We start from the raw sequence: 26,406 nt of genomic DNA, 5'->3' as shown, positions 1-26,406 counted from the left end.
TACATCTGGATGATACTTAAATAATATGAGAAAATTCCCCAAAACAGAAGATCACATGCCAAGATCTCATGTTGAAAACACTGAAGAAAGATCCTTTGGAAAGTTTTGTAGAAGAAGCCATAATGTTAAATATTTCTCTAGCGTTGCAATCTAGGCAATGCAAAATTACTGGCTGAAACAACTGTTTCACACCTTTACTTTCATCAGAACTGTTACATTTTTACTTCCAAAATGTCCACCCCATGAGTACCTTATTCCATGATCTCTACTCTGGATTGTAGGTAAAGCACCTTGGCTTGCCTGATGCAGCCATCTAAGAGCCTCAGCAAATGCTGGGAGATTTTGAAGGCAGCCTAGGAAGGATGGAATTTAGGGAGGACGTGACATCGTTTCCAGATGATGCTCCAGGAATTTCCTGTAGCCTGTATGTTAAAGGCCATAGAGATATGGGCAAATTCTTTCTACCCACTCCTCAGTTCTCTGAGGGCAGGGGGGTTGCCAGTCATGGGCAAGCAAGACTATCCAACAGTCTACTTCTTCAATATACCAGGTACTCACTGCATGCATGAAAAACACATAGGAATTCTCACAGTTGTTTTTTCTATTTTTAAATTCCTCTGACTATATCTTAGGCCCCTCAGAAGTATTTCTATTCCTTATTTTTGGCTCACGCCTTTGTTCTTCCTTGAAGCTGTGATGCTACATGACATTTTATTGCCTTTGCCAACAATCATTTGTTTGTTTCAGCACAGATGTAGTTCATCAGTGATGTAGGTATAGATTCTTTTATGAGGGCTTTCCGGCTGTTCCTTTCCATGCATTGTTTCAAGCAAGCCAGACATATAACGGGAGGGGTCTGAACCCAAGAAACACCCCCCCCCCACATCCCTATAGTTCATCCAGATATTTGACTAGAACTCTTCATTCCACTAGCATTTCTACTTTAAACTCTTCATGAGAGTTTCTGCTGCAGAACTTACGATTTAAATAATATGGTTTTGGAACATGTTGCAAATGTGAACAGTGTGGATTTCACAAATATTTTTCCTCAGCATTCACATCAAACCATACTGATCCAAGAACCTACATGCTATGGAGATGAAGCTTCAATTAAGAGAGGACTACTAGGTGAGAATAAGCATCATAAATCACTACACTGCTGTTCCACTCGCAGGTCTTAAACCAAGACACTATCACCTCAGACTGTAATAAGGAGCTAATACTGCTGACCTACTATCTCTAGAAATGTGGTACAAAGTAATGTGATACTGTACATTATTTGAACACTTGAAATGCATTATTAGAAATGCATAGTACTGATATTAAAAATCTAACAGCACAGCTATTGTTATGTCTGTCTTACCTGCATACAAATCTCTCTGCATATCACTTTCCCACTCTTATCATTTTAAACATCTTTTTGATGCATCCTTGAGTAGAGACATGAATTATTTCTATAGTTATGAGGAGTTATCATAACTTCAGAAATGTAATTTACTCAGCTACATAGCTAGCCTTGTTTGTCACCATATACTTGCCACTCAGGTCTCCATACAATCCTTTGTGGTATATCATGCTGCCAATATGCAGTAATAAATAACTCATGCCCTTTTCAGAAGAGGCTGATTCCTTTTTAATAGAATTGAACCAAGCTTCTTTTTTCATAAACAATTCCCTTAAAAAAAAATTGCACATGGCTTTTCTTTATAGCAAGTGACTACTAGCACCAGGTGCTCAGTATTTGGGGCAATGGAAAAAAGTCACCAAGGAGGCCATCCTTTATGGTGCACCTGGAGCCTGGTTTGCACTTGCCATATATCACAGATCAATTGTATCTAGGTAACCATTCTAATTGCAATGAAATTCCAAACATAAAAAGCTGTTGTATAAGAAATGTCATTCAGAGCAGATACACAAAGAGATAGTGATTGCTTTTTTAAAAAGTGTTGGAAATGTACAAGAATGCATATAAGAAAAGCACAAACTAACATTAGTTTTGTACCACAACTGCCAAAGAATCCTGTGGTTACAGTCTTGGCCTCTAATCATAGCAGCTCAGTCTTTGCTACATGAGAAAAAGAATGTAGATAACCTCTTAATGAGTCTTGAGTGTTTTGGATAGTTTGTCCAAACACCCATCAGGCCTTGAAAGAGAGGACTGCTCAGCTGAAAAGAGGGCACATCTTGCTGTAAATCAAAGGACATTTATGATGCCTTCACCTGTATTCTATTTCCAAATAAAGCAAACGCTACAAAGTAAGTCTACAATAAGTTGTGGGTTTTCTGTGTTGTGTGGATGTAATCTGGTAGATCTTGTTCCTAACTGGTTTTTATGGGTTTTATGGGCTGTGTGGTCGTGGTCTGATAGATCTTGTTCCTAACGTTTCACCTGCATATGTGACTGGCATCTTCAGAGGTGTATCACAGAGGGAGGTCTGTTACACACTGTGTCCAGTGAGAAGAGAATGTTTTAGTGGAGTATGTATTGTCCATGTCCTAAGGTGGGGAACCAATCAGTAAGTGGTTCTGGTGGGTTTTCCGGGCTGTGTGGCCGTGGTCTGGTGGATCTTGTTCTTAATGTTTCGCCTGCATCTGTGTCTGGCATCTTCAGAGGTGTATCACAGAGGGAAGACACAGTGTGTAACAGACTTCCCTCTGCGATACACCTCTGAAGATGCCAGCTACAGATGCAGGCAAAACATTAGGAACAAGATCTACCAGGCCACGGCCACACAGCCCGAAAAACCCACCAGAACCAGTTGAATCCAGCCATGAAAGCCTTCGACAATACATCAATCAGTAAGTGTTTGGGTGGAACTTGTCATGTAAAGGTGTGGTTGATAGTATTGTGTTGTATTTTTGAGCCCAGGGAGTGATTCACATTTGCATTCCCTGCAGCAGCAACAGTCTTAGTGAATGCAAACCCTATGTCTGGGTGGAGTCCATTGTCCATGAACCTAGCATGACCTTTGCCTTTGATTCTGGTGTTTTTAAGTACTGGTAGCCAAGTTTTGTTGATTCTAAGAGTTGATTCTCAGACTGGTAGCATGGGAAGGTAGACATCAGTGAACCAGTCACTCTATACTACAAAGACAACATAGGTAAAAACTATAAACAGATGATTTGACTTTCTGCCAAATCTTGCTGTTGAAATTATCCCTTATAGTAAATTTTTCATTAAAATCAAAACCAGAAATCTTTGAAACCTTAAAAAATAATTTGAACCCAACCCAATTAAAAAAGGTATAGACTTAGCTATAGTATACACTTGCTACAACCTTATCTCCCTAACTTAGTTCTCAAAATTTAATTTTAAAAAGGGTGGAAAGGTGTGACTAGGGGTGGGAAAAGGGTGGAAAGGTGAGGCTTGGGGTGGGAAAAGGGTAAGGAGGGTAGGAAGTTAAGGCTTGAGGAGGGTGGAAAGGAGTGGCTTGAGGTGGAGGATAGTTAAATTTAAGGCTTGGGGTGTAAGAGGGTGGAAAGGTGTGGCTTGGGGTGGGAGAGGATGGAAAGGAGTGAGGTGGGGTGACGAAAGGTGGAAAGGAATGGAATGGGGTGGTAAGAGGGGGAGAGGTGAGTCTTGGAGTGGGTGTGTAAATGAAAGGATAAATGCAAATGAAATAATTAAAGAAAGAATTTTGCTCATTAAATTATAATGAAGGTGTGCTTTGCACAGCTCAACTGTCTCTCGTTGCTTCTTTATTTTCAATGTGCTAATGAAAAATCAGTATACTAGAACAATCAGCATCTTTACACTAATACATCTATATATCTCAAGGGTTCTTGCAGCACCTAGGTATTTGGCAAAAGTTATTCACCAAAAATTAAGCTATCACTCATCCTATTTCTTGAGACAAGAACTTAAGACAAGTCCCACTAGATCAGAATGAGTCTCTGTCTACTGTACCAATTTCTTTCCCACAATGGAAAGACACTTTCTTAACAGCAGTCTTACAAAATTGTGTCATCCAAGTAACACATTGCAATAGAAAATGGTCATCATTCTTTTCACAGTTTTGGCCCAACAAATGTGATCCTTCATCACAAAGATCAGGTGCAGTAAATGGGGAACAAAGTTAAATTATGCAAACTCCATTATCTAACTATGCCAGTGAAAGCCTCCAGCTAAAATGTCTAAAGAAATAGAGAACAACAAGTGGGCTATTAAAATAGCATTATGATAATAGAGTCTACACAATGTTAGCCACAGAGCATTCAGAAGTAAGAAATGATGATATCCCTAATATGAATATAGTTATATGGAAGGAAGCTACTGTGTGTGTGTGTGTGTGTGTGTGTGTGTGTGTGTGTGTGTGTAGAAATTATTTTATTCTTCAGCCACTCTTGCAAAAATATAAAGATATGCTTTTCACTCCTCATGAGTGCAGTTATAGTTATCCTTCATGCAAGAAACAATCTCTTTGTTGCCATTACTCATATATGTAATGACTCCTTGCTTATTTACTTCTATAGTACACAGTAAGAAAGGAAGTGAACTGGGAAAAGATAACTCCCAAAGGTTCTGTCCAAAGTGTTTGAAACAGTGTGCCCATTGAGTGGGTGAAACTTCAAGCCCCACCCCAATGTCCACATGAAGATAGGAGAAGCAAGGGCCAATTTGAGCATGGATAGGGTCAGGCTAGGATCCAACTCTAAGCTGCAGCCTGCCCAAGATCCATATCAGATTGGAGGTAGAGCCAACAGTATAATGCTAGAGGGATGAGAGCAGCCAGCTACAATCTGAGCCCAGCTGAGGCCAGGTTTAGACCTAGCTCTAAGCTGCAGGCTGCAGCTTGCAGTAGGATCCAAGTCTGGCTCCAGCCAGGCTCAACTGGACCTTCTGTTCCTATCTCCACATGGAGATTGGGCATGGGGCCATATCCACGCCTGACTTCCATATGGATATGCTTGGCTGGATGGCAGGCAAGCCAACAGGGAGGCTCTGTCCCAGGCAGGGCTGAGCCAGCTGGTTTGGCCCTGCCTGGTATAGAGCCTCCCTGTTGGTTTGCCTCCCAACCAGTCAAGTAGAACTGGTGAGCTGCCACTTGCTGCCCATGTGAAGGAGTGAGAGTCCCCACCCACCCCATTGGAAACACCTGCAGGGGGCGGGGTCTGGCAGCTACAACAGGAGTTCCACCAGCAGTCCAAAGCAGCAGCCTTGGGCAGCAGTTGAAGGGCGACAGCACAAGGGCGCTGCCCATTGTGGGCCTGTGCAGGGCCTGTTTGGGGTGGGTTATGCTGTAGGTGGTGTAAACTCTATGTAAGTTCATGTTTGCTACTTTGGAGTAATTTGGGTAGTATTGTTAGGTTGTCTTTTTGCAGCAGTTATAGTAGTTTAGTTTACTGTTAATGTATTGATATAGTGTTAAGGTATTGATATATTGTTAATATATTGCTTTTAATGTATGGACATATTTTAATGTATTGATATATTGTCCATGTATTGATGTTTTGTTATATTGATACACTGATAATGTATTGCTGTATGGATTTAGTATTGATATGTATTGATGTAGGGCTGCTGTTATAGTTACTGGCAAATTGTTAGGCTTGATGCGTTTAAGTCGCCATCTGTATTTGTTTTTATTTTTTAGTTTCATGTATTCTATTCATATTTACTATGTTTTGATGTATATTGTTTTGCTATGTTATTAGCCACCCTGAGCCCTGCAGGGATAGGGTGGGGTATAAATCAAAATACAAATATGGGGGTGGGGTGAGCCTGGCTGGTACCATTTGCAATCTCCACGTGGAAACTCAGGTGAGGTGAGCTGGGCTCACCAGCCTTCAACTGTTTCCCAGTCCCGAACTCTGCAGGAATGTCCAAACTGGAGTGCAGTTATGAGGTGAGGCATAAATGCACCCCTAAGAAGTGGCACTTAGGGCTAAAGACCCCACATCCCCCCATAGATTACACCAGTGGCTTGAAGTTGCAGTGACATGGATCAACATTGCAACACCAACACAATGAAGACAGGGATAGCTGACACAATAAGATCATAGAAACTTCTCCTAGTCTCAGCTTTGACTTGCTTTTGCAACACTGGATTCAATTTTAGGGTCAGCAGAATAGCAGTGAGAAAGGTGTCCATGAAAAAGGTGACACTATCTAGCAGTGAGAAAGGTGTCACTATCTATGAGGAACATATATTGCTTTCATGTGAAATGTATAGAAAAACTGAAAGCTGACTTTATGTAGTGGTTAAGGTGTTGGGTTCAAATCCTCACTTGCACCATGGAGGATTGCTGAGTGACCTTGGACCAGTCATGCACCCTTTGTCCTTACCCTGGCTAATATTTGGCTGGGAGACTTTCAAGGAATACTGGAGTCATAACACAGAAGCAGGCAATGGCAAACAACCTTCAATGTCTCTTGCCTTGAAAACCCTAAATGTTTACCATAAGTCAGTTGTGATGACAGCAAAATTAATGTTTTAAAAGCAGGTACTTCCCTGAGATCCTCCAAATCCTTTTCGGAAAATGTTTCAGAGAATGTCTAAAAGGTCAGTTCAAATCTTCCAGTGAAATTTTTTTCCACAAAATGTTGGCAGCACTCACCTGAGCAGTGGGAATGCTTCTGTACTTGTATTCTAGTTGTAGCAGCAAGTCTTACTCAAATGAGGCAAATGATTTACTTATTCTAGCAATTCACATATCAACCATTGAAGGTCTTATAGTGTTCTCATGGGTCATTAGTACCTCCTGTCTGCTTTGGCAAGATCTTCCATGACTGCAAAATGTTTCATGCATATATCCTTCTGCCACCCATCTGAGACAGTATTATAAATTACATACCCATTGAATGGAGGGGGAAAGGCATCCCTTTCAGCCACTTCTTTAGAAGACATCAGTCATGTGCCTGCTAATGGCAGGTATTTTATATAAAGTTACCAGTTCAACCTGCAACTAAAAGGATATAGAAGAGAATGTAGTGGTATTTTGCCTGACATTGTCATCATTCATGAGTGTCAGAAAATAGACGCTCTACAAGTAGGCAGCCTTCCATCTGGCTTTAACAAGTGCCACTATAAAATGACAGATAGTAGCAGAAAGCAGAAAGTCAGATTGGAAAATTAGCTTTCTTCATTGCACATCTGCACAATAGGAGCAGCTGCCAATCACTGTCTCTAGAGGAAGGCTTATCTAGGTTCCCAACCACGTGCAAAGTCATGTTTCTCCAAGTAAAAAATAAATAAATAAAAATGAATCAGTCTGTTATGGAGCTCTAAACAAATGTGAGGATGAGCAGCAAGCTGTTGCAAATTGGCACAAGCAATGCAGAACATTACTACGAAATGAAATGCTGAATTTTTTAAATAAAATAAAGCCATAAATTAGCTCATTCTTCCTCACAGCCCTTTTCATTCCGGGGGGGGGGGGGGAACCTGCACAAGTTGCTCTTTCACTTCCCTGAAATCCCCCTTTCCTGCGGCCATTCCATTTCTCCATGTCACCCACCAGACAACCTACTTTAGCCAACCCCCTCATCATCTTTCAATTTTTTCCTCCTCCTAGCAGCCTCTGCTCAGTAAAACTATGGGCCAATTACATACTGCTGGCCATCAAGCCAGGCCCAGTTGCACAGTGAGAACCCAGAAGGACTTGCAGGAGACACCTCATTTTCCTCTATATTTTTTCACATACTATTTCCACTTTCTCTCCTTGCATCTGCCGCCATGTTCATCTACATTTATCATTACATTTATACCCTCCTGTTCTCCATGCTGGAGTCATAAAGGAGATTGCATTATTCTCCTGTCCTCCATTTTATCCTCACAACAACCCTGAGCAGTAAATTAGCCTGGGAATGTGTAACTGATTCAAGATCACTCAGTCAGCTTTCATGACAGAGTGAAATTCAAACCTGAGTCTGCTAGATCCTAGTCTAAAACTCTAACCACTAACCCATACTGGCTTTCATGGGGTGGCTACTGTTCAGCAATAGCCAGCAGCAAGTCCTAGGTGAGTCAGACAAGTTATGTGGTAGCACATCACCTGGTCCAGTGGCCACTCCAGACCTGGCCCTGACAAACCCTCCTTAAAAGCCAAAATAGCCCTGAAAAGATCCCTGTCCTTCCTAACTTTTCACTGACAGAAAGTAAGGCTTGAAAGTGACCCATGCTGTGTGGTTGCCCAACGATGGCCACAGAAGGCATTCATTCTCAAAGCTACACATGCTACTTGAGGGGTGTTAACACCCCATTTTTAAAAAGGATTTCAGATTTTTCTGCAAACCTGAGATAATTTTTCAAGTTTGTATAAAGGCTAGGCTTGGTCAATACCCTAGAAATTTGTTAAAATTAGGATTTGAATTTACTCAGGCATAAAATTATCTCTATGCCTGAATAAGACAAACCAACACATTGTGACTCACAGGGGCCCTGTCTAACACTGTGCTCCTCAGCACACAGGAACCTGTTCCTTCCGCTGAAACTGCTAAAGGGAGAACATGCCTTACATGCACACATCAACTTACCCATTGCATTACACACAGACAGCGCCAGGAAGCTGCTGCAACATATGCAAAACCCACCCCGTCACTCCACAGGTAGGCTATGAGGAAATATTCTGCATGTCACCCCTCAGTTCACAACCACCCTGTACAGTAGTATGCTGACTGTCACCCCGAAGTTCACAGAGACACCGTGCTCACCAACACGTACCGAACCACAGGGGCCCTACTATCCAACACCATGCTCCTCAACGCATAGCTACCCATTCCTTCTGCTGCACCTGCTACAGGGTGACTCAACAACTTCATACAGACGCTGTGATCACAGGATAGGAAGCCTCATGGTGGGACCCCAGCACCATGACTGCACCATGGCTCACATATTTATTTATTTATTTATTTATTTATTTATTTATTTATTTATTTATTTATTTATTTATTTATTTATTTATTTATTTATTTATTTATTATCATTTTTCTATACCACCCCTCCCCCGAAGGGCTCTGGGCAGTGAACAACACAATAATAGCAATTCAACAATTCACATTAAACCCCCAGTTAAAACAGCAGATTAAACAAATTTATCAGCATCCAGCATAAAACTTCATAAAATTTCATAGGCCCATCCTGGAAAGAACAAACCCAGAGTGTTGGGCCCTGTAAAAGTGAGGTTTCGAGGTCCTAAATAGGATGCTCCAAGATATTACTGGCCACAACCATCTTACAGGTGGAGTGCTTTGCATTTCTTACAGGTAGAGTATTTGCAATTCTGCATTCCGCTTTTCCCACTCCCCGTAGTGAAGCATGGGTACCCTGCTAGTCATTTGTGTAAAGCAATTTTTGGTCATGGGTTAAAGAGGAAGTATAACAGAGCACAAGATGGAGAAAGAAAGAAAGAAAGAAAGAAAGAAAGAAAGAAAGAAAGAAAGAAAGAAAGAAAGAAAGAAAGAAAGAAAGAAAGAAAGAAAGAAAGAAAGAAAGAAAGAAAGAAAGAAAGAAAGAAAGATTTAACTGAAACTGCTTCTGGCAGTGACTTAGCTTAATAAAGGATAGTGTGACAAGATAAACAAATGAACCATCAGATATGAAAAGTCAAACTCCTCATAAATGTGACCTTTTCATCAGTCTGCACTGAGGTTTGCTGATCATTTTAATTTTCTCATTGGCGATAACTTGTGGGGGAAAGAAACAGCTATCCAGTCCAATTACAAAGATACCAAAAAGGTCAGAGTGGCATATAGATTATTATTATCTTTCATTGAACTGATATGGCAAAAACATTCTTTTTAATCAAGTGAACAAACAGCAGAGATTCAAACAATTTACACTGGTTAGAATAAGATGATAGCCCTGTACACCAAATATATGTGCACTAAGTCAACAGGCACAGGAAAGAAGTGGGCCAAGCACACTAGTCCTTTACCCAACATATTACTAAGTGTGCACAATGTGTAACAGACTTCCCTCTGTGATACACCTCTGAAGATGCCAGCCACAGATGCAGCCGAAATGTTAGGAACAAGACCCACCAGACCACAGCCACACAGCCCAGAAAACCCACCAGAAGCAGTTGACAGCATTGTTTGAAAGCACAGTTGAGCAAAAGTCATACTGAGACTTTGTTTTGTGATACAAAATTTACTGATTTAACTGTTTCTTTATAATAGATATACAAAAACCCTATAACCACGATACGCAAAGCGCTAAAATATCAAACTTGCAGGTAATTCATCAACATCATATTGAACCTTGTCCAGTCAGTCATTCTTCATAGGCTTTTCCCCAAAAATCACAGCATAATCATTCCACTAAATATCAGTGAGTAAAATACTTTGGCAAAGACTTCTTTGCCTGCAGTTTCCATTCAGTTACGTTATTGGGAAAAATACATCCCTTTAGATTTATAAGAATTTCTTGCATATATCTAAAAGTCTCTTTTAAAAGCCTGCATTGTGATTTCTCATTGTGATCTTTGCTTCACTGCCCCACTAAACAACTGCCCCTTATCCATGTCCCTTGTAATTGCCCATCCTCTCTTTCAGCCATTTTGTCTCCCCTCATCCTCCTTTTTAGAAGGATTTTTTTTTAAAAAAATCCTATTTTTCTTATTGCATTAGCTAAGTAACATTTGAGCACAGACACAAGCCAGGTTGATTCAATCTGCTTCATCAATTTTATCTGGTATTAGCAATGTAACATTAAGCTGAAGATACCCTGTGCCAACAGTTAGGAGTGAGTGAAACTGACAAGGGAAGTTGCATTTGCAGGAGGAAATTGACAAGGAACTCCTGCAGTAAAGCAACATCATTGTCAATTTCACTCTTCCTAACTGCAGACACAGGATATCTTTGTGAGCCTCAACAAGGAGGGCCAATATAGAAATCTAATAAAATTTTAAAAATTAACATGACATCACTTATGTGTGATAAAATTGCCAAAGCTGATACAATCAACCTGGCTTGAGTCTGTGCCCTAAAGTTACTTTTCAAAGCAGAGGATGAGGATAAAATGGCTGCAAAGGAAGGTTGTTTTTCTGCGCCACAGATGGCATCACAGACTACCATTAGGAATAACACATTTGCAGCAGTAGTGTGTGGAATAAATGCAGCTGAAGAGACAAGAGGGATAATGATGGGGGAAGTGGCGGTGAGTACCATGATTTAACAGAAAATGTTTCCAAGATTTTTCAAAATGTTTTCAAGGTTTGACCCCTGGGAAAATTTGTGGTAAACTATGCATGCAGAAAAGGCCATTGTTCGACATATCTAAGCTGTCCTGAGAACTTTTTTAGTAGAGGGGTGAAAGTATTCATTAAATAACCCCCCCCCCATAAACTTTCATAGCCAAGAATCCACACATCTAAAGGATCCCTTGTATAGACCCACGTGAGAACTCAATTTCTCCCCATAATCTCTGTAATGTCTCTTATTTTAGGAAAGTTAAATCGGCTATGTTCCATGCTAAGGTGACAGTCCCACTGCCATGGGAAAGGTTCCCCAGTGAGATGAAGGCTGTGCCATCTTTGTATTCCTTCATGAGAGTTTCTAAATAAAGGTGTTCCATAGGGCTTTTCACTGACTTTGTTCACTTTGTTGATCTTTCTATTTCTATGGATATGTTTTAGATTTGAAATGGAGTATATAGCATATTGTATTTGTTTATCATCTGGAAATGCTTTAAATAACAACAAAAACTGTTCCTCCACTTAACATGAATCACATTTATTTTAATAAATAAAATTAATCAATGAGATCCAATTTAGTTTCCATGGAGAGTGCAACTGATCAAAAATAGAACCAATTCACAGGCACAGAATTGTCTACGGAATATGGTGTGTCACATTCATGCATTTAAAAAAAAATCTGCTTGCAAATTTCTCCTATGTGGTACAAAATTTCCAGAAATTCACTGAGCATTGTTCACGAGTTGCACATAGATATCTGGACAGATTTTGAAACTATTGTAAAAACTTGTTTCTACTTGTGCCTCATTTATTCTGGATCCCCTGAATCCACATATTCACACATTAATTTCACTATGAAATGAATTGAATATGATTTCCACCTGGGAGCAGACTCACCGAAGGGATGTGAGCAAGTCCATATCCTCAGTTCCAGCTCCTACCAAAGCAGATCAGACATGAAATGATCTACTTCAGAAAAATATTCTAATGATCAACATTGCAGCATTTGGAACTACAGATACAATAAAAATGTTTAATCATATTAGTTGCTCAGATCTTAATCATATTAGTTGTTGGTTCACATGTCCTTGTGCATAGTTAATCGTATTAGTTGCTGGTTCACATGTCTTTATGCATAATTGCATGTCCAAAACATCAAGCAATGTGCATGTCATGAATTTGTGAATGAGGCCGTAAACATTTAGACTGACTACAGATTTGGTTAGAAACCATTTTATAAACCAATGTTTTCACTGTGAGATCTTTGCCTGTAGTCCATTCACTAGCCATTGTTTCTCTCCTTGTATTTAGAGGAACTTGGCTCTTGGATGACTAGGGACCAGCAGTGCTTAGCAATCCATCACTTCAAGCAGAATCTTCATCTCAGACTGGTTTAATAGGATAAACAAGCCTCTATCAGAGACCTTTGTTGATTTTTTCCCATATTGTGAAGGATTTTTTAAAATGTTAAAACAGTCAGTAGACTGTATTGTTGAAGGCTTTCACGGCCGGATTCAACTGGTTGTGGTGAGTTTTCCAGGCTGTGTGGCAGTGGTCTGGTGGATCTTGTTGCTAACGTTTCACCTGCATCTGTGGCTGGCATCTTCAGAGGTGTATCACAGAGAGAAGTCTGTTACACAGAAGTCTGACTAGACACAGTGAGTAACAGACTTCTCTATGTGATACACCTCTGAAGATGCAAGCCACAGATGCAGGTGAAACATTAGGAACAAGATCTACCAGACCACGGCCACACAGCCTGGAAAACCCACCACAACCAATTAGCAGACTGTTCAAGGAAAAATATTCCATCACTTCCATTATCATAGCAAATCCTGACAACATTTGACTTTACAAACTTGTCATGTTGATTTCATTTCCAAAATATATTGGTGAAAATATTTCACATTGTTAGCATGTGCCTTTAAAAAGCCAACCAAGGGAAGAAAGTGTTCTGCCTTGCAGCTGCTTTACAAATATATCTTGTTAACATTTTGCAGAGTCAGTGCTTACATCACTGTTTTGATTTTAGTGTTAGAAAAAATAATTTCCTCACATTGCAGAATCTGAAAATATATAGCAAGTTTCTCATTCATTACATGTCTTCTGCTATTTCTCTTTTGTGATGGGACATCTTTCTACCAAGTCAGTTGAGTAAAAGGATAAGGGGAAATGCCAGTATGTATTTCATACATATCTTTAGGCTAAGATAGCTCTGTTTCAGTAAAAACTACACCCAGAATTTCTCCCCTGATTGGATTACTCTGGCAGTAGCTCCCAAGTTCAAAGACTAACAATGAACATTGACTTTGCAAGCACACTGATAATAGGAAATGAAATACTGTCACTGTAGCCAGCTCTTTTAAATTCATATGAGCCTACATACTATTCATTATTATAGAACTAAAGAAATCTGTACAGGCACTGGTGAAGATAGCTTTTGATTTCTCTGTACATTTTGTATTTCACAAAGACTGATACTGTGTGCAAGCTCATATGCACAGGCACATACACTGAAGCAATCTCTGTAAAATTAACTCTGAAAAAAGATTGTTGTTTCCCTCTTAAGGAAAAAAGATGGGTTGCCAAAGCAGAACTGCTGTGACACCAACTTAGAGTTCTGTCTTTATATTTAGACAAAGCATTGTATTATGACTATTAGTATGTTAACTTTTCACTTTTAAAAACTGCTAAAAGCAAAGGGGATTCTAGAAGTAAAACAGAAAAGATACTCAATTTCACTTAGCTAGCTGAGATCATTGCGATTAGAAGCCTTACCAGGGAAATCTAAGCAAAGGTATACCCATCAAACCACTCTGATTTCTTTGGACTTCAAGGGACTGTTTAGAAGGCATTGTTAAGAGGTCACTGAAGTCATGTATTGTGTGCTTTTAACCAGTTCATGCTTGTGTTTTTGGCTAGTCACTGCAGTCTCTGCCTCATACTGGGACTCCTGTGAGCCTGTGCCTGTAAGGTCCAACAGCCAACAGCTATACCCACTTTTTGAGAGGACAAAAAGTGAAATATATGACAATGAAGGTGGCACACATCCTGGCTTTTTATATATTTCCTATAGATTCTCTCCTACCCAATCAAAATAATTACACCGAATCTAGAAGTTCACTGCTCAAACACTGCAAAAAGGACTTCTCCTAATCCTTTTTCATTGACTTGTTTTCCAGCTTAGCTGAATCTCTGGACTCTGAAGTTAAGAATGGTAGCTGGCTTATGACCATGGGAAGCAACTATGTCAATCTTGTCTCCTTACATTTTAGAACTAACACTGTAGCTACTATGAACAGTGATGTAGCACCCATGGGGAAGGGGGGTGGCGGGGGTGGCAGGGATGTTCCGGTGTGGGTGGTGGGGCACAGGGCGTGTGCACCCGAGGTGCAATTCCCCCTCCCTCCCCTCTTGACTATGAATGAAGACTGACAAAACTTCTACTACAGAATGATTTTGTTGCAGTCACCACATGGTGGAATTCTAACTGATTTTGGATAATCAACATTCCTATAAAAGTATATTTTTCAGGAAATTTGCAGCGCAGTCCAAAACGAGTTATATCCTTCTAAGTCAACAGACACAAAAAAGTGTAACTTCTCTATAGAACTGCACCATTACGTAAAATAATTTGCTGCTTGAGGAAAGTAGCTAAAACCCTCCTAGATTTACAAAATAAATTGAGTACAAAATACTTCTTGTGTGGAAAAAAGTTGGCCATAGCCATTTTATTTTACAAAATTGGTTCAAGGAAAATGAAGCGTATGGCACAACATGGGGGTCTGATCTGTGTGCTGGGCAGCCCGAGTGCTGTCCCCCAGACACCTAAATTTTTCTACAGCACGCCTGCTGATGAAAAATGAACACATGCTAGAGCAGCTGTGAGATTACAGATGGGTGGTTGCCACGTCTGGGCAGGTTACCTCTTGGCTTGCTCCACCCCAAACCTCATAAGGAGGTTCCAATAAAGCGGGTATTTCACCCGCTGACCCCAAACTAAAGATAAGTCCCCCATGCGCAATCCGCCAACCCGTTAACAAAATAAACATGCATTAACAAACGCCAAAACAGGGAGGGGAGGGTGGGAGACTCGCGTGCTCTGGCAAATGGGGAGGAGGCTAAGAACCTGAAATTTCATACTCTACAATTCATAGCATAAGACTGGAAACAAAAAGAACAACTGATGGAAATAACTGGCCAAGATGCCTGCCACTGCTCTTACTACTATTAAACGTGTGTTTAGTATCAAGGGTGTGCAAGAAGCTGAGTTTCTTTTGGTACTGAACTAAATTATTTATGCATATACATCACAGCACATTTAGGCTGAAATCTTATGCTTATGAAATCTTACACCTGGAAGTAAGCACCACTGAACATGGCAAAACTTATTTTTAAGCAGCTGCATATAGGATTGTTAGTTTATTATATCATAACTCTGTTTATGATATTTAATATGCTGCCTTTTGTGCTTGGGTTGACTCACAACATGTATCTAAAAACATAAAACCAACTGAACACTACAAACATTAAACACAGAGTATGTAGTGATGGTTACCAGTGTTTCCACCCAGAGACATAACTAGGCCATACTGCACCCGGTGCGTACTCTGTGTTTTCTGCCCCCCAGGCGCACGCCCAGTGCAATGACCAAATTGCACTTCCCCCTGGTAGCTCCGCCTCTGTTTGCACCACCCTTTGTATTTCTTTTTAATGGTCAAAATATTATTAACAAAATTAGCTGTAGCATATCTCACACTTTAAAATAAAAAACCAATCCCCAGACTCTGTTGGAGCCCTTTCCTTCCACCAGCATGTCAGCAGGAAAGATAATCAAGCTGTCTGCCACCCTCCGAAGCCAAACTTGTCCATGTTTTAAATCTCAAAGAAAACTATGACAAAATTAAAATAGTTTAATTTACTTTTTAATAATTCACATTTCTAGCTGGACAGTTTTGTGGGTTCCTGGGAAGCTATTGTGCATTCTGTAAATTGTTTGTTTTATTTCTAGCCAATGAAGTACATGGCTTGCTGGTTTTGTGGTGACTAAAGGGTTGAATTAAGAATAGAAACATTCACATGGTCCACACACATGACTGGACTGCCAGGAGCAGGGAAGAAAGTAATTTAATTTTGTTATGAAGAGCACACACAATTATGTATAGGTAGAATATAATGGAATGGAACCAATTATTATTTTCCACTAAATTTAATCCAATGTAAAAAGACATACGGAAAAGCAAATAGTCCTACTTGCCACAAAGTGCAAACCTTGTCCACTTGAGAAGATCTGGGCTAACAAATGGTTACTTATTTACAACAGTGTACTCCAAAGAAGGGCCAAAACCACTCAGGAGATGATATGACCCCAGCACTGGCATAAATGCTACCTGTGCCAGTGTAGGGAGCATGTACAACAGCACTGGGAAGCGGTACAACAGTGCAACAGATGGACACCAATACAGCCACTGCTACATGTACAGACCTCCAGTACAGCAGCTCAGGCTAGTGCAAATGGAAGTGTTCCTGGAATGGGGCAAGCATTAGTCTGCTCCCTGAGGTCTTTTGGCCAAGGAACGCCCACATTTGCTAAGGCAAACTTATACCAGCAAAAAGATAGGTGCAGCCTATGTTGATGCATAGAACAATTCTGGAGGTTGGAGGAGAGTCCCTGTTGTCTTAGGAGGTGGCTTGACCATGTTGTGACTGAGTCTCCCGCAGCTGTGGCTTAGCTACACCCCTCCCAATTGCACTCATGGTGTGTCAGTGTAACAAGTTATGAATGAATAAAAGAAAACATTGAAACTACTCATCAAAATAGTTACATGACCAAATCAGTGTATACAATATTGTTTCCGACTGGCCGATGCTGGCATGGAAGTCAGAGTATGCCAAGGTCATGACAATAAACCAAAATGTTCTCGTGGACAGAAACAACAGGAGCAAACAGCTATCTCCAAGACTTTTATTAACCTAATCATCCAAAAACCACTGGGCAATTTACGACAGTCCTCAGACATGTCCTCAAAAAGAGAAGGCAAAAAAGCCGACTGGAACTAGATGACATCTGAAATCAGCTTGCAACATTTTATGCTAATGGGATTTTAAATTTCCCATGAATGCAGTTATTACACCTTTACAATGATAGATTTCAGTCTCCAGCTGACTGAAAAATATCCACATTAAAGCCACACAGGCGACCTTATAGTAAAAATCTCCTGAGAAAATAAACACAAGTTTAGTGAGGCTGGGTTTTCAGCTATTGTAATCATTCTAATTACTTGAAAATGTTTCTCTTTTTCCTTTGGAGCCTCCAGGGCCTTTTTTGCCTTTAAATCAGCCATGGAAACAAAGTAATTTAGCAAAGTTAAAAAAATAACACCGACCTATTAGCACAGGATACAGTTTAGTAGAACAAGCAAAACATGGATATTCCTCTCCCTCAATATATCTTGAAAACAAGAAAGCTAGATATTTCCAAGGGTTTGTTCACAGTAACTCGACATGTCTAAAGGAGAAAGAAAGGTCTGTGAAAGAACTGTACAGGTGAATGAATGGAATACTACCACTCTAGAGCAGTGGTGGGATTCAAACATTTTAGTAACAGGTTCTGATGGTGGTGGGATTCAAATAGTGGTGTAGCACCAGCGAGGCTACACCGGAGCACGATGGGGGCATGGCCAGGCATTACGGGGGCAGGGCATTCCTGGGCGAGGCTGTGGCAAGGACACAGGGCGCATGCGCCCCAGGTGCAGTTCCCCTTCGCCCCGCCTCTAGATTCAAATAATGACTGTTTAAAGTATTAAAAAAGCAATATACCGAAAGGTAGTGTATTATTTCTTTTTTATATAATTATATTGATTGATTTTAAATAATAACATAAGTAAGGAGAGAAACCAAAAACTGTTTACAATTGTTAATATATTACAAACATATCTAATTGTCTATCTCTCACAACCCCCCAACTAAAACATCCTATATTGCCTCCCTCCTTCCCATATTTCCCTCCCTCCCTACTTTCTACTTCCCCTTCAGATTCCTATAATTACTTTAGCTATTCCACTTGAAAGAAAACTAACAGAGGGAGAGATCCAAAATCCTTAATCTAAAATAGTAGTTTAAACTCCTCTCTTTTTAATATAAATTTCAAGGGAAAAAAAGAAAATGAAAAATCTTTACCTATAATACTTTCCCAACCTTTATACCAATGAACAAAAAAAAATTGAAATTACTATATATTTTATTATTTCATACAGTTCATACACGTGGGGGTGCCATGGGGGGGCAGGGGGGCCGCAAGGGGGCAGGGGTACCATGGGGGGCAGGGTGGCCGCATCCCCCACTTGACGAGATTTGTTGTACCCAGGGACAGAGATTACCCCCTTGTCCCTAGTGGGGTTAATCATTTATAACCAGTTCTCCGAACTGAGAAAATTTTAGTAACTGGTTCTACCGAATAGGTGCAAATAGCCTGCATTCCACCTCTGCTCTAGAGGAAGAAAGACAATTATTTCTCTAGGGAGGACATGCAGCTGTAGCAGGTCATTTTGTGACTTTCTAGTCTAACAATTAGGAGATTACTCAGAAGGTTTTTTTTTTGTCCAATGATGTTGGCTTGTTATGTTGCCATGCACCACTAAACATGGGAATACTCTAGTTGCCAGGAAACAATCCTCAAGTTTCAAGTTTCAAATGCTGAACAGAAAGGAGTTATTCTTTTCCTCGGCTATTACAGGGATAGATCTTCTAAAAAATAACCTTTTAACCCATTGTGCTAACAACCCATATATGAACTAGGATAGTCAATTTCCAGAGGGGGCCTGGAGGTCTTCTGAAATTGCAACTGATCTCCAAACTACAGAGAACATTTTCCTTGGAGAAAATAGTAACTTTGGATGGTGAACTGGACAGCATTACATCCTGCTGAAGTCCCTCTCCAAACTCTGCCCTTCCCAAAATCACCTTGAAATCTCCAGAGATTTTACAATCCAGAACTGGAACCTCATATGCAAAGAAGTGGTTGTAGTGGTACAAACAGGTAAAAAGTACAGTGCAGCTTGAAAATTTGAGAAAATATTTATCAAAGGATCTCTTGAAATTCTGTTATTCCAGTTCATCCTTGATCCCAGTGGAACTTAGAATCATAGGCTGTTTCCGCATGGCCAGAGGCAGTGGCTTCCCACCGGCTTTGATGAAGCCAGTGGAGCATCGGGACCATTCAAATGGTCCCACGCAGGCAGTCCCGATGCCGCTGCTGCCCTCAGGGGCGGCTCCAGATGGAGCCGCCAAGGGTGTCTGTGAGGGACTTACTTTTTGTTCCTCTGTAGTTCCAAGTGGCTGGAAAGACACACCCATGCTGCCCTCTGACCCTCGGGGGCAGTGGTGGGATCCAAAAATTTTAATAACAGGTTCCGATGGTGGTGGGATTCAAACAGTGGCGTCGCCGCACTCATGCACCTCCAGTCCCTATTGGGCAGGGAGGTTTTAGTGACCCCTTCTCGGCACTCAGAAAAAATTAGTAGCCACTTCCAGAGAAGTGGTGAGAACTGGTTGGAGCCCACCTCGGCTCAGGGGTCACATGGCAGCATGGGTGTGTTGTTCCAGCCACCCGGAGCTGCAGAGGAACACAAGGTAAGTCCCTCGCAGACACTGGAGGGGCCAAAAGCGGCACCCTCATGCTGGTACTGTTTGCACTGCGCCGGTGGGAAGATGCCGCTTTTCAAAAACCTCGCTCAACACTTTTCAAAAACCTCGAATGGGGGGTGAGGATGGCACTGCTGCGATGCAGCAGCAGCTCCTGTGTGAACAGCACCCTAGGGATGGTGTTTTTCCTGTCCCTAGGGCACTGTTATTTGGCTGTGCGGAAACAGCCACAGAATCATAGAATCATAGATTTGGAAGAGACCACAAGGGCCATCAAGTCCAACCCCCTGAAATACAGGAACACACAATCAAAGCACTCCCGACTTACTTTGGAAGCAAATGTCTTTAGGGCAAACATACTAGGACTTGCATATGAGAAGGAAACCCATCACTCGCCAACTTTGCAGTCTCCCTGAGTTCTATACAAATGTCATGGTTGTCAAGGAACATTGTGTTGTGGCACATAATGCATTGTGGGAGGAGAAGGTAGTCTTTTTTCATAACAGAAAGGTATTACACAAAGAAAACAGAGGACTAGAAGGTTCCTTGAGGCACTTTGTTTTTTGCTGCCACTTGCCATGTTGAGGCCTGGGCCAGGCCCTATCCAGAACTGGAAAAGGGGGGCTTTATTTTCTCCCACTGCTGCCCCAAAACAACAGTCAATCAGAATGCGGGACACTGAGGGTGTTTGCGCACGCGTGGATGTGCTTGCAATGTAAATACAAAAGACCCAGGCTCGTATGAAACAAACTGGAGTATTTCCTCCTGGTCCTCACTCTATTCCTTCAAAGAAACAGGCAGCCACGCAAAGGGAGAAACCGGGATAAAATAGACCTGGATTGTAACATACTGATTGTAACCTGGTATAATTGTACTGTGCGGAAATGGCCAAGGTGATGGATCAGTGAACACATAGATATTAATATCTGTATCTTTTTAATTCTGGAAGATTTAGGTACAAGGTAGTTTTACTGAGTATACTGCAGCAGGAATACTAAGGTAAAGTTCATCTTTCAAAACTGCAGAATATTGCTAATGTGCAGTAGCTAAAGACTATTTTTGTTAAGAGTACTAATATTACTTTCCTGCTCATGTCTTATACACTGTCCATAATTCTCATGACCACAGTGAAATTCATTTAAAGAAAGTATAGAAGAGATATATATTTGCATCATAAAAAGTTAAATGATGAGTTTAATTACATTTACAGATTAACCAGTGTTCCTTTGCTTACTGCCTCCTACAAAAGTGTTCATTCACTGCGCCTAAATGAGCTGCAGTGGTCCCTGTGTAACAGTTTGGAATATTTCCTATTAATTTCACATAGCCTTTAATGTTGAATATGTGGGCCTTTCATTGCCCCTAAATTCCTAAATTCTCTCTCTTTGGAATTTGGAAGAATGAGTCTCCTGAGGACATTCAGCAGTCCTTCTGAGTTTTGTCCACTTTGTAACCATAAAAGTATAGTAACAGACCAGAGGGGAAAACCCATGGAAAATAATAACAAAGTAGAATTTTGGAGCAACAATAATGAACAATAATGAAACAATAATGAAACAAAACTATATGAAACAACCCAAGAACAATTTGGAATTGGGAAGAATCTCCCAGGCATATCTAAACCAAGCCCCTACAGTTTTTGCAAGTTCTTATTCTGCGCTATTGTATTAGAACAGTACAAGCCTCCTGACTTCCCTTGGAGACATGCTGGTTTCAGAAGGTCTTTGACAAACCTTCACTTTAATACTTTGGGTTTAAAATATTCCAAATATTTTCCCTCCTATATTGCGTTTCATTCTTATTGTAGTCCATGTTTTATTACTTGTAAACAGCCTGGGGAGTTTAAAATGGAAAGATGACCTGAGAATCTGCTGCCTGAATGAATAAGTATTAAAAATAAGAAACAGGTTTTTTAATTTAAAAAACTTGCTTGAATACTGAGGAACAATTATTTAATTAATCATAAAGATTTCAATCAAATAACTTTTAGATAAAAGAGAAAACAATCAAAATTTTATATGTGAGGTGAGGTTCATTTTGGTCTCTTATGCTCAAACCTTTCAATAGAGTTTAAATTAGTACATTAGTTGATGTCAATACCAAATAATACCAATACCAGATACCAAATACCAAGAGACAATACCAAACACCTTCTTTTGTTGCAATATCATGAGAAATGTCTTGTTTGCACCTGTTCTATATGACAGTATCTGAAGGATCTCTTAGCTGGAGGAGCTCATATTTCTACCTTCCTCTTCCACTTCCAAGATTTCTGCTTCTGCAAAAGAGAGACAGGAGAGTCCTCCCAGTTCCCTGTCTTAGTCCACCCCTACCATGCTGTGTGACATTTGTTTATGACAGTCTCCTATATCCCAGCATCAGCTTTTTGGGGTGAGGAGCTCTTGGGATTTGCTGTGGGAAGATCTGCCAGTGCCTTCTGTTTGTAGTTTGTGGGATCCAAACCAATAAACTCCTCACACAAACCTTGCATCAGTTATTTTGCATGAAGCAATGATACACATTTCCAAAAACCATTATGACAAAAATTTAAGGCTGAGTAGGAGTGCTAGTAGCACAGTGGTATGTTATGTGTGATATAACCGTCTGCCTGGTAGAGTCTGCTTCTTCCACACAGTTTTTGCACAGGCTTCTTCTAAAGCTTTGAGGGAGTGACTTAGAATAACATGGGCCTTCGAAAGGAGATAATAGTAATTAAAAAGAATTATTTACTTGCAGCGACTCCTACAGCTCCCTCCCAGCAGACGCCATCTTCAACCAGAAACTGCCTATGTGTGATATATAGACCTTTTAATGTTTTAAGAGAATTATTGTGAGCTTTCTCAGACATGCTACATGGGAATAGCAGGATATTTCAAATAAACACAAATAAGCAGGACAGAAATGTTATATAGTGAGCCATTGATGGTGATCACCATTTTCAGACAATTGCTTTATTATCTAGCTACCTTATACAGGTTTATTTATCTAATTGTATGATTTATTGAGTTCACACACATGATGTGATGAATGTCTAGAGGCAAAGAGTGGAAGTGTGTATCTGTTTTCCTGAAGCTGAGTGGTGCTTGAGCTATTTATGGAATGTCTGTCTAAACATTTTCTAAGTTTTGGTGTGTGCTCCAGTATCCCGACACTGCCTTCTGTTGAGTGAAGGGAGTCAGCTGGCTGAGATTTTTCTAACATTGGGCAGTGGAGCCACAGCTCCCAGCTGTAAATCCAGTTCTTTTGAACAGGGAAGCTGAGCTTGAAAGTTCACTGAGGGAGGTTGAGGGGGAACGGGAAGAATCCCTGTAGTCTGAATTTCCTGGAAAAGGACATACAAGCTCCACATCTATAAGAAGGGTAGCATAGTGCACTCTCCTTCTTGCTAAGAAATTCTACAGTTTCATGTTAGCACTTTTTTTCTACCCTAAGCATCTCAAACAACCAAATCAATTATGCAGTGTAGTGGGAGCTATCCAGGGTTCTGCAGGGAATGTCCCATGTATGATTATGTACCCAATGGAAAGAATTGATGGGGAAGTGCTCAATGCATGGAGCTCTTGGCTCTCAGGTAACAGATTAGTTCCTTTGTGGGTAGGATTGCAAATCTGGAGAAGATGAGGGAGAGAGAAAGGTACATGGACAATACCTTCACCACACTGCCTACTAGAGTAGTCCCTCTGCGGTGCTGACAGCATTTATGCCATCATGGAACCTGAGGGTCTCAAGGGTGCATGGTGTTAGGCTGAGGAAGATGGAAATGATCCCTTATATGTGAGACCTTTCTCAGAGGATGGACCAATATTACCTCATAAAGAGGATACTTCTCTAAGGTAGGAGGAGATGGGCTTGTGATAGTGGGTGATTCAATGATTAGGAACAGAGAAAGGAGAATCTGTGCCAGTCATTTTGACCACATTGTGACTTGCCTGCCTGATGTAAAGGCAATTTAGATAACTAGACAGACAGACAGACAGACAGACAGACAGACAGACAGACAGACAGACAGATAGTGCTGAGGAGGAGTCAACAGTCATGGTGCACACTGGCACCAATGTCATTGAAAAATGTCATTATGTGGTCTTAGAGAAAAAAAATAAGTTACTAGACAGAAAGTTAAAGGTCAGAACACAAAGAAAGAATTCTCAGAATTATCAGTTCCACATACAGGGCAAGCTAGACAAGCACAGATTAGGAGTCTCAATGCTTGGATGAGAAAGTGGCACTGTGAGAAAGGGTTTACATTTGATAGGCACTGGGGAACTTTTCTGGACAAGCAGAATGTGTACAAAAGAGATGAGTTTCACTGGAACCAGAAGGGAACCAAACTGTCTGTGTTAATATAATGGTTGAGCAACAGGGGAAAGCTAACAGAAGCTGGAAGAACAAGAAATGTGATAAAAGCAGATAAAAGCAGATAATATTATAATACTGGGATACTTCAACTACCCTCGCATTGTCCAGGAAAGCATATGGTTGAGTCATGCTGTAGAAATCAGATTCCTACACATCATATATTACTGTGCATGGAACAGCTGGTTGTGGAACTTGGACATGATTCTGAGTGAGGCTGGAGATCTGATGACAGATTTAGATGTTGCACCAACTGGGAGCAGAGACTATAATGCTACAGTGCTCATTTCAGTGGAAAGTTATCCCTCAAGTCCAAAACATTTGATATAAAAAGAGGAAACTTTACAAAAATGAGAACACTAGTTAGAAAGAAGCTTGGGTAGAGACACAAGAGAGTCAAATCCATAGAGATGCTTGGAAGCTATTTAAAACCACACTAATTGAAGCCCAGATAGAGTGCATTCCTCAGGTTAGCAAAGGTACTGCCAAATATGAAAGGATGTCTGCATGGTTAATGACCAAGTAAAGGAAGTTACAAAAAGCTTCTTTGAAAAAGTAGAAGCTCTAGAATAACAGTGTCTTCCAAAAGAAGCATAAACTAATAATTAATCATGGAAAAAGAGAATCTGAGAAATGAATTGCTAAATGCAGCAAGACAAAGTTTCTCACCAAAGACTATTGTGAAAACTCAGCAATCAAGGAATAAGAGGGGAAGTTCTCCTATGGATTAAAAACTGATTGAGAAACAGGAAGCAAAGGGTGGGTGTAAATGGGAAGTTCTCACAATGGAGAGGTGTAGGGAGTGGTATCCCCCAAGGATCCGTTTTGAGACCAGTGCTCGTTAACCTATTCATAAATGACCTGGAAGTAGGGGTGGGTAGCGTGGTGGCCAAGTTTGCGGATGATACCAAATTATGTAGGGAGGGGTGGGTAGCGTGGTGGCCAAGTTTGTGGATGATACCAAATTATGTAGGGAGAATCACAAAGGATTGCGAAGAGCTCCAAGCGGACCTTGATAAATTAGGTGAGTGGGCTAAGTAATGGCAAATGGAGTTCAATGTAGCAAAATGTAAAGTGATGCACATGAGGGCAAAACATCCAAACTTCACATATACGCTACAGGGGTCAGTGCTATCAGTCACAGACCAGGAAAGGGATTTGGGTGTTTTAGTTGATAGTTCCATGGGAATGTCAACTCAATGCATGGCAGCTGTGAAAAAGGCAAATTGTATGCGCTGGGGATAATTAGGAAAGGAATTGATAATAAAACTGCAAAGATTGTCATGGCCTTATATAAAGCAGTGGTGCGACCACACTTGGATGGTACTGTGTTTCAGTTCTTCTGGTCACACACCTGCTCAAAAAAGGATATTGAAGAGATAGAAAAAGTGCAGAGAAGGGCAACGAGGATGATTGAGGGATTGGAGAACCTTCCTTATGAGGAGAGGCTGCAGCGTCTGGGACTCTTTAGTTTGGAGAGGAGACGTCTGAGGGGGGATATGATTAAAGTCTATAAAATTATGCATGGGATAGAAATTTTTCTCTCTTTTTCACAATACTAGAACCAGGAGGCATTCATTGAAAATGCTGGGGGAAGAATTAAGGCTAATAAAAGGAAACAACGTGTGATTGGTGTTTGGAATATGCTGCCACAGGAGGTGGTGATGGCCACTAACCTGGATAGATTTAAAAGGGGCTTGGACAGATTTATGTAGGAGAAGTTGATCTATAGCTACCAATCTTGATCCTCCTTGATCTGAGATTGCAAATGCCTTAGCAGACCAGGTGCTTGGGAGCAGCAGCAGCAGAAGGCCATTGCCTTCACCTCCTGCATGTAAGCACCCAAAGGCATCTGCTGGGCCACTGTAAGTAGCAGAGTGCTGGACTAGATGCACTCTGGTCTGATCCAGCAGGCTCTTTCTTATGTTCTTAAGATGAACAATAATTGTGTGTGTGTGTGTGTGTGTGTGTGTGTGTGTGTGTGTGTGTGTGTGTGTGTGTGTGTGTGTGTCCAGAGCAGAAAATCAGCCAGAGAAGTTGATTTTGGTATTCCTAGCTTTAAAAATGCACCCCTGATAGGCACAATATGGCTGAGAAGCTCCATAGGCACCATATTCGGATACCAAATTTGCTGAAGTTTGTGCGGTAGGGGCAAATGCTGTGGGCATCAGGTTCACCTTCAACTGTGCAGAAGAAGTGAAAAGATAACCTCCCTAGGCTGAAGATTATTAGGAAAGGGATTGAAAATAAAACATTCTGCATAGTACGGCCTCA

At 40.8% G+C, this 26,406-nt stretch overlaps 1 protein-coding gene and 1 long non-coding RNA gene across 2 annotated transcripts in view; one reads left to right on the top strand and one right to left on the bottom strand.

The window, feature by feature from the left end:
- The window catches only part of KCTD16 (potassium channel tetramerization domain containing 16), a 204,569-nt gene that overhangs the window by 51,266 nt on the left and 126,897 nt on the right, over positions 1 to 26,406 (bottom strand). The window lies entirely within an intron of this gene.
- LOC125429298 lies at positions 265 to 24,924 on the top strand. The gene is made up of 4 exons (XR_007243974.1): positions 265 to 277; positions 14,687 to 14,696; positions 22,903 to 22,907; positions 24,788 to 24,924. It is a non-coding gene; the product is annotated as an uncharacterized LOC125429298 (long non-coding RNA).

The sequence above is a fragment of the Sphaerodactylus townsendi genome, linkage group LG03 (assembly GCF_021028975.2).
Source record: "Sphaerodactylus townsendi isolate TG3544 linkage group LG03, MPM_Stown_v2.3, whole genome shotgun sequence".
Taxonomy (NCBI): Eukaryota; Metazoa; Chordata; class Lepidosauria; order Squamata; family Sphaerodactylidae; genus Sphaerodactylus; species Sphaerodactylus townsendi.
The sequence above is the reverse complement of the archived record's forward strand: the minus strand, read 5'-3'. Positions and strand labels throughout refer to the sequence as shown.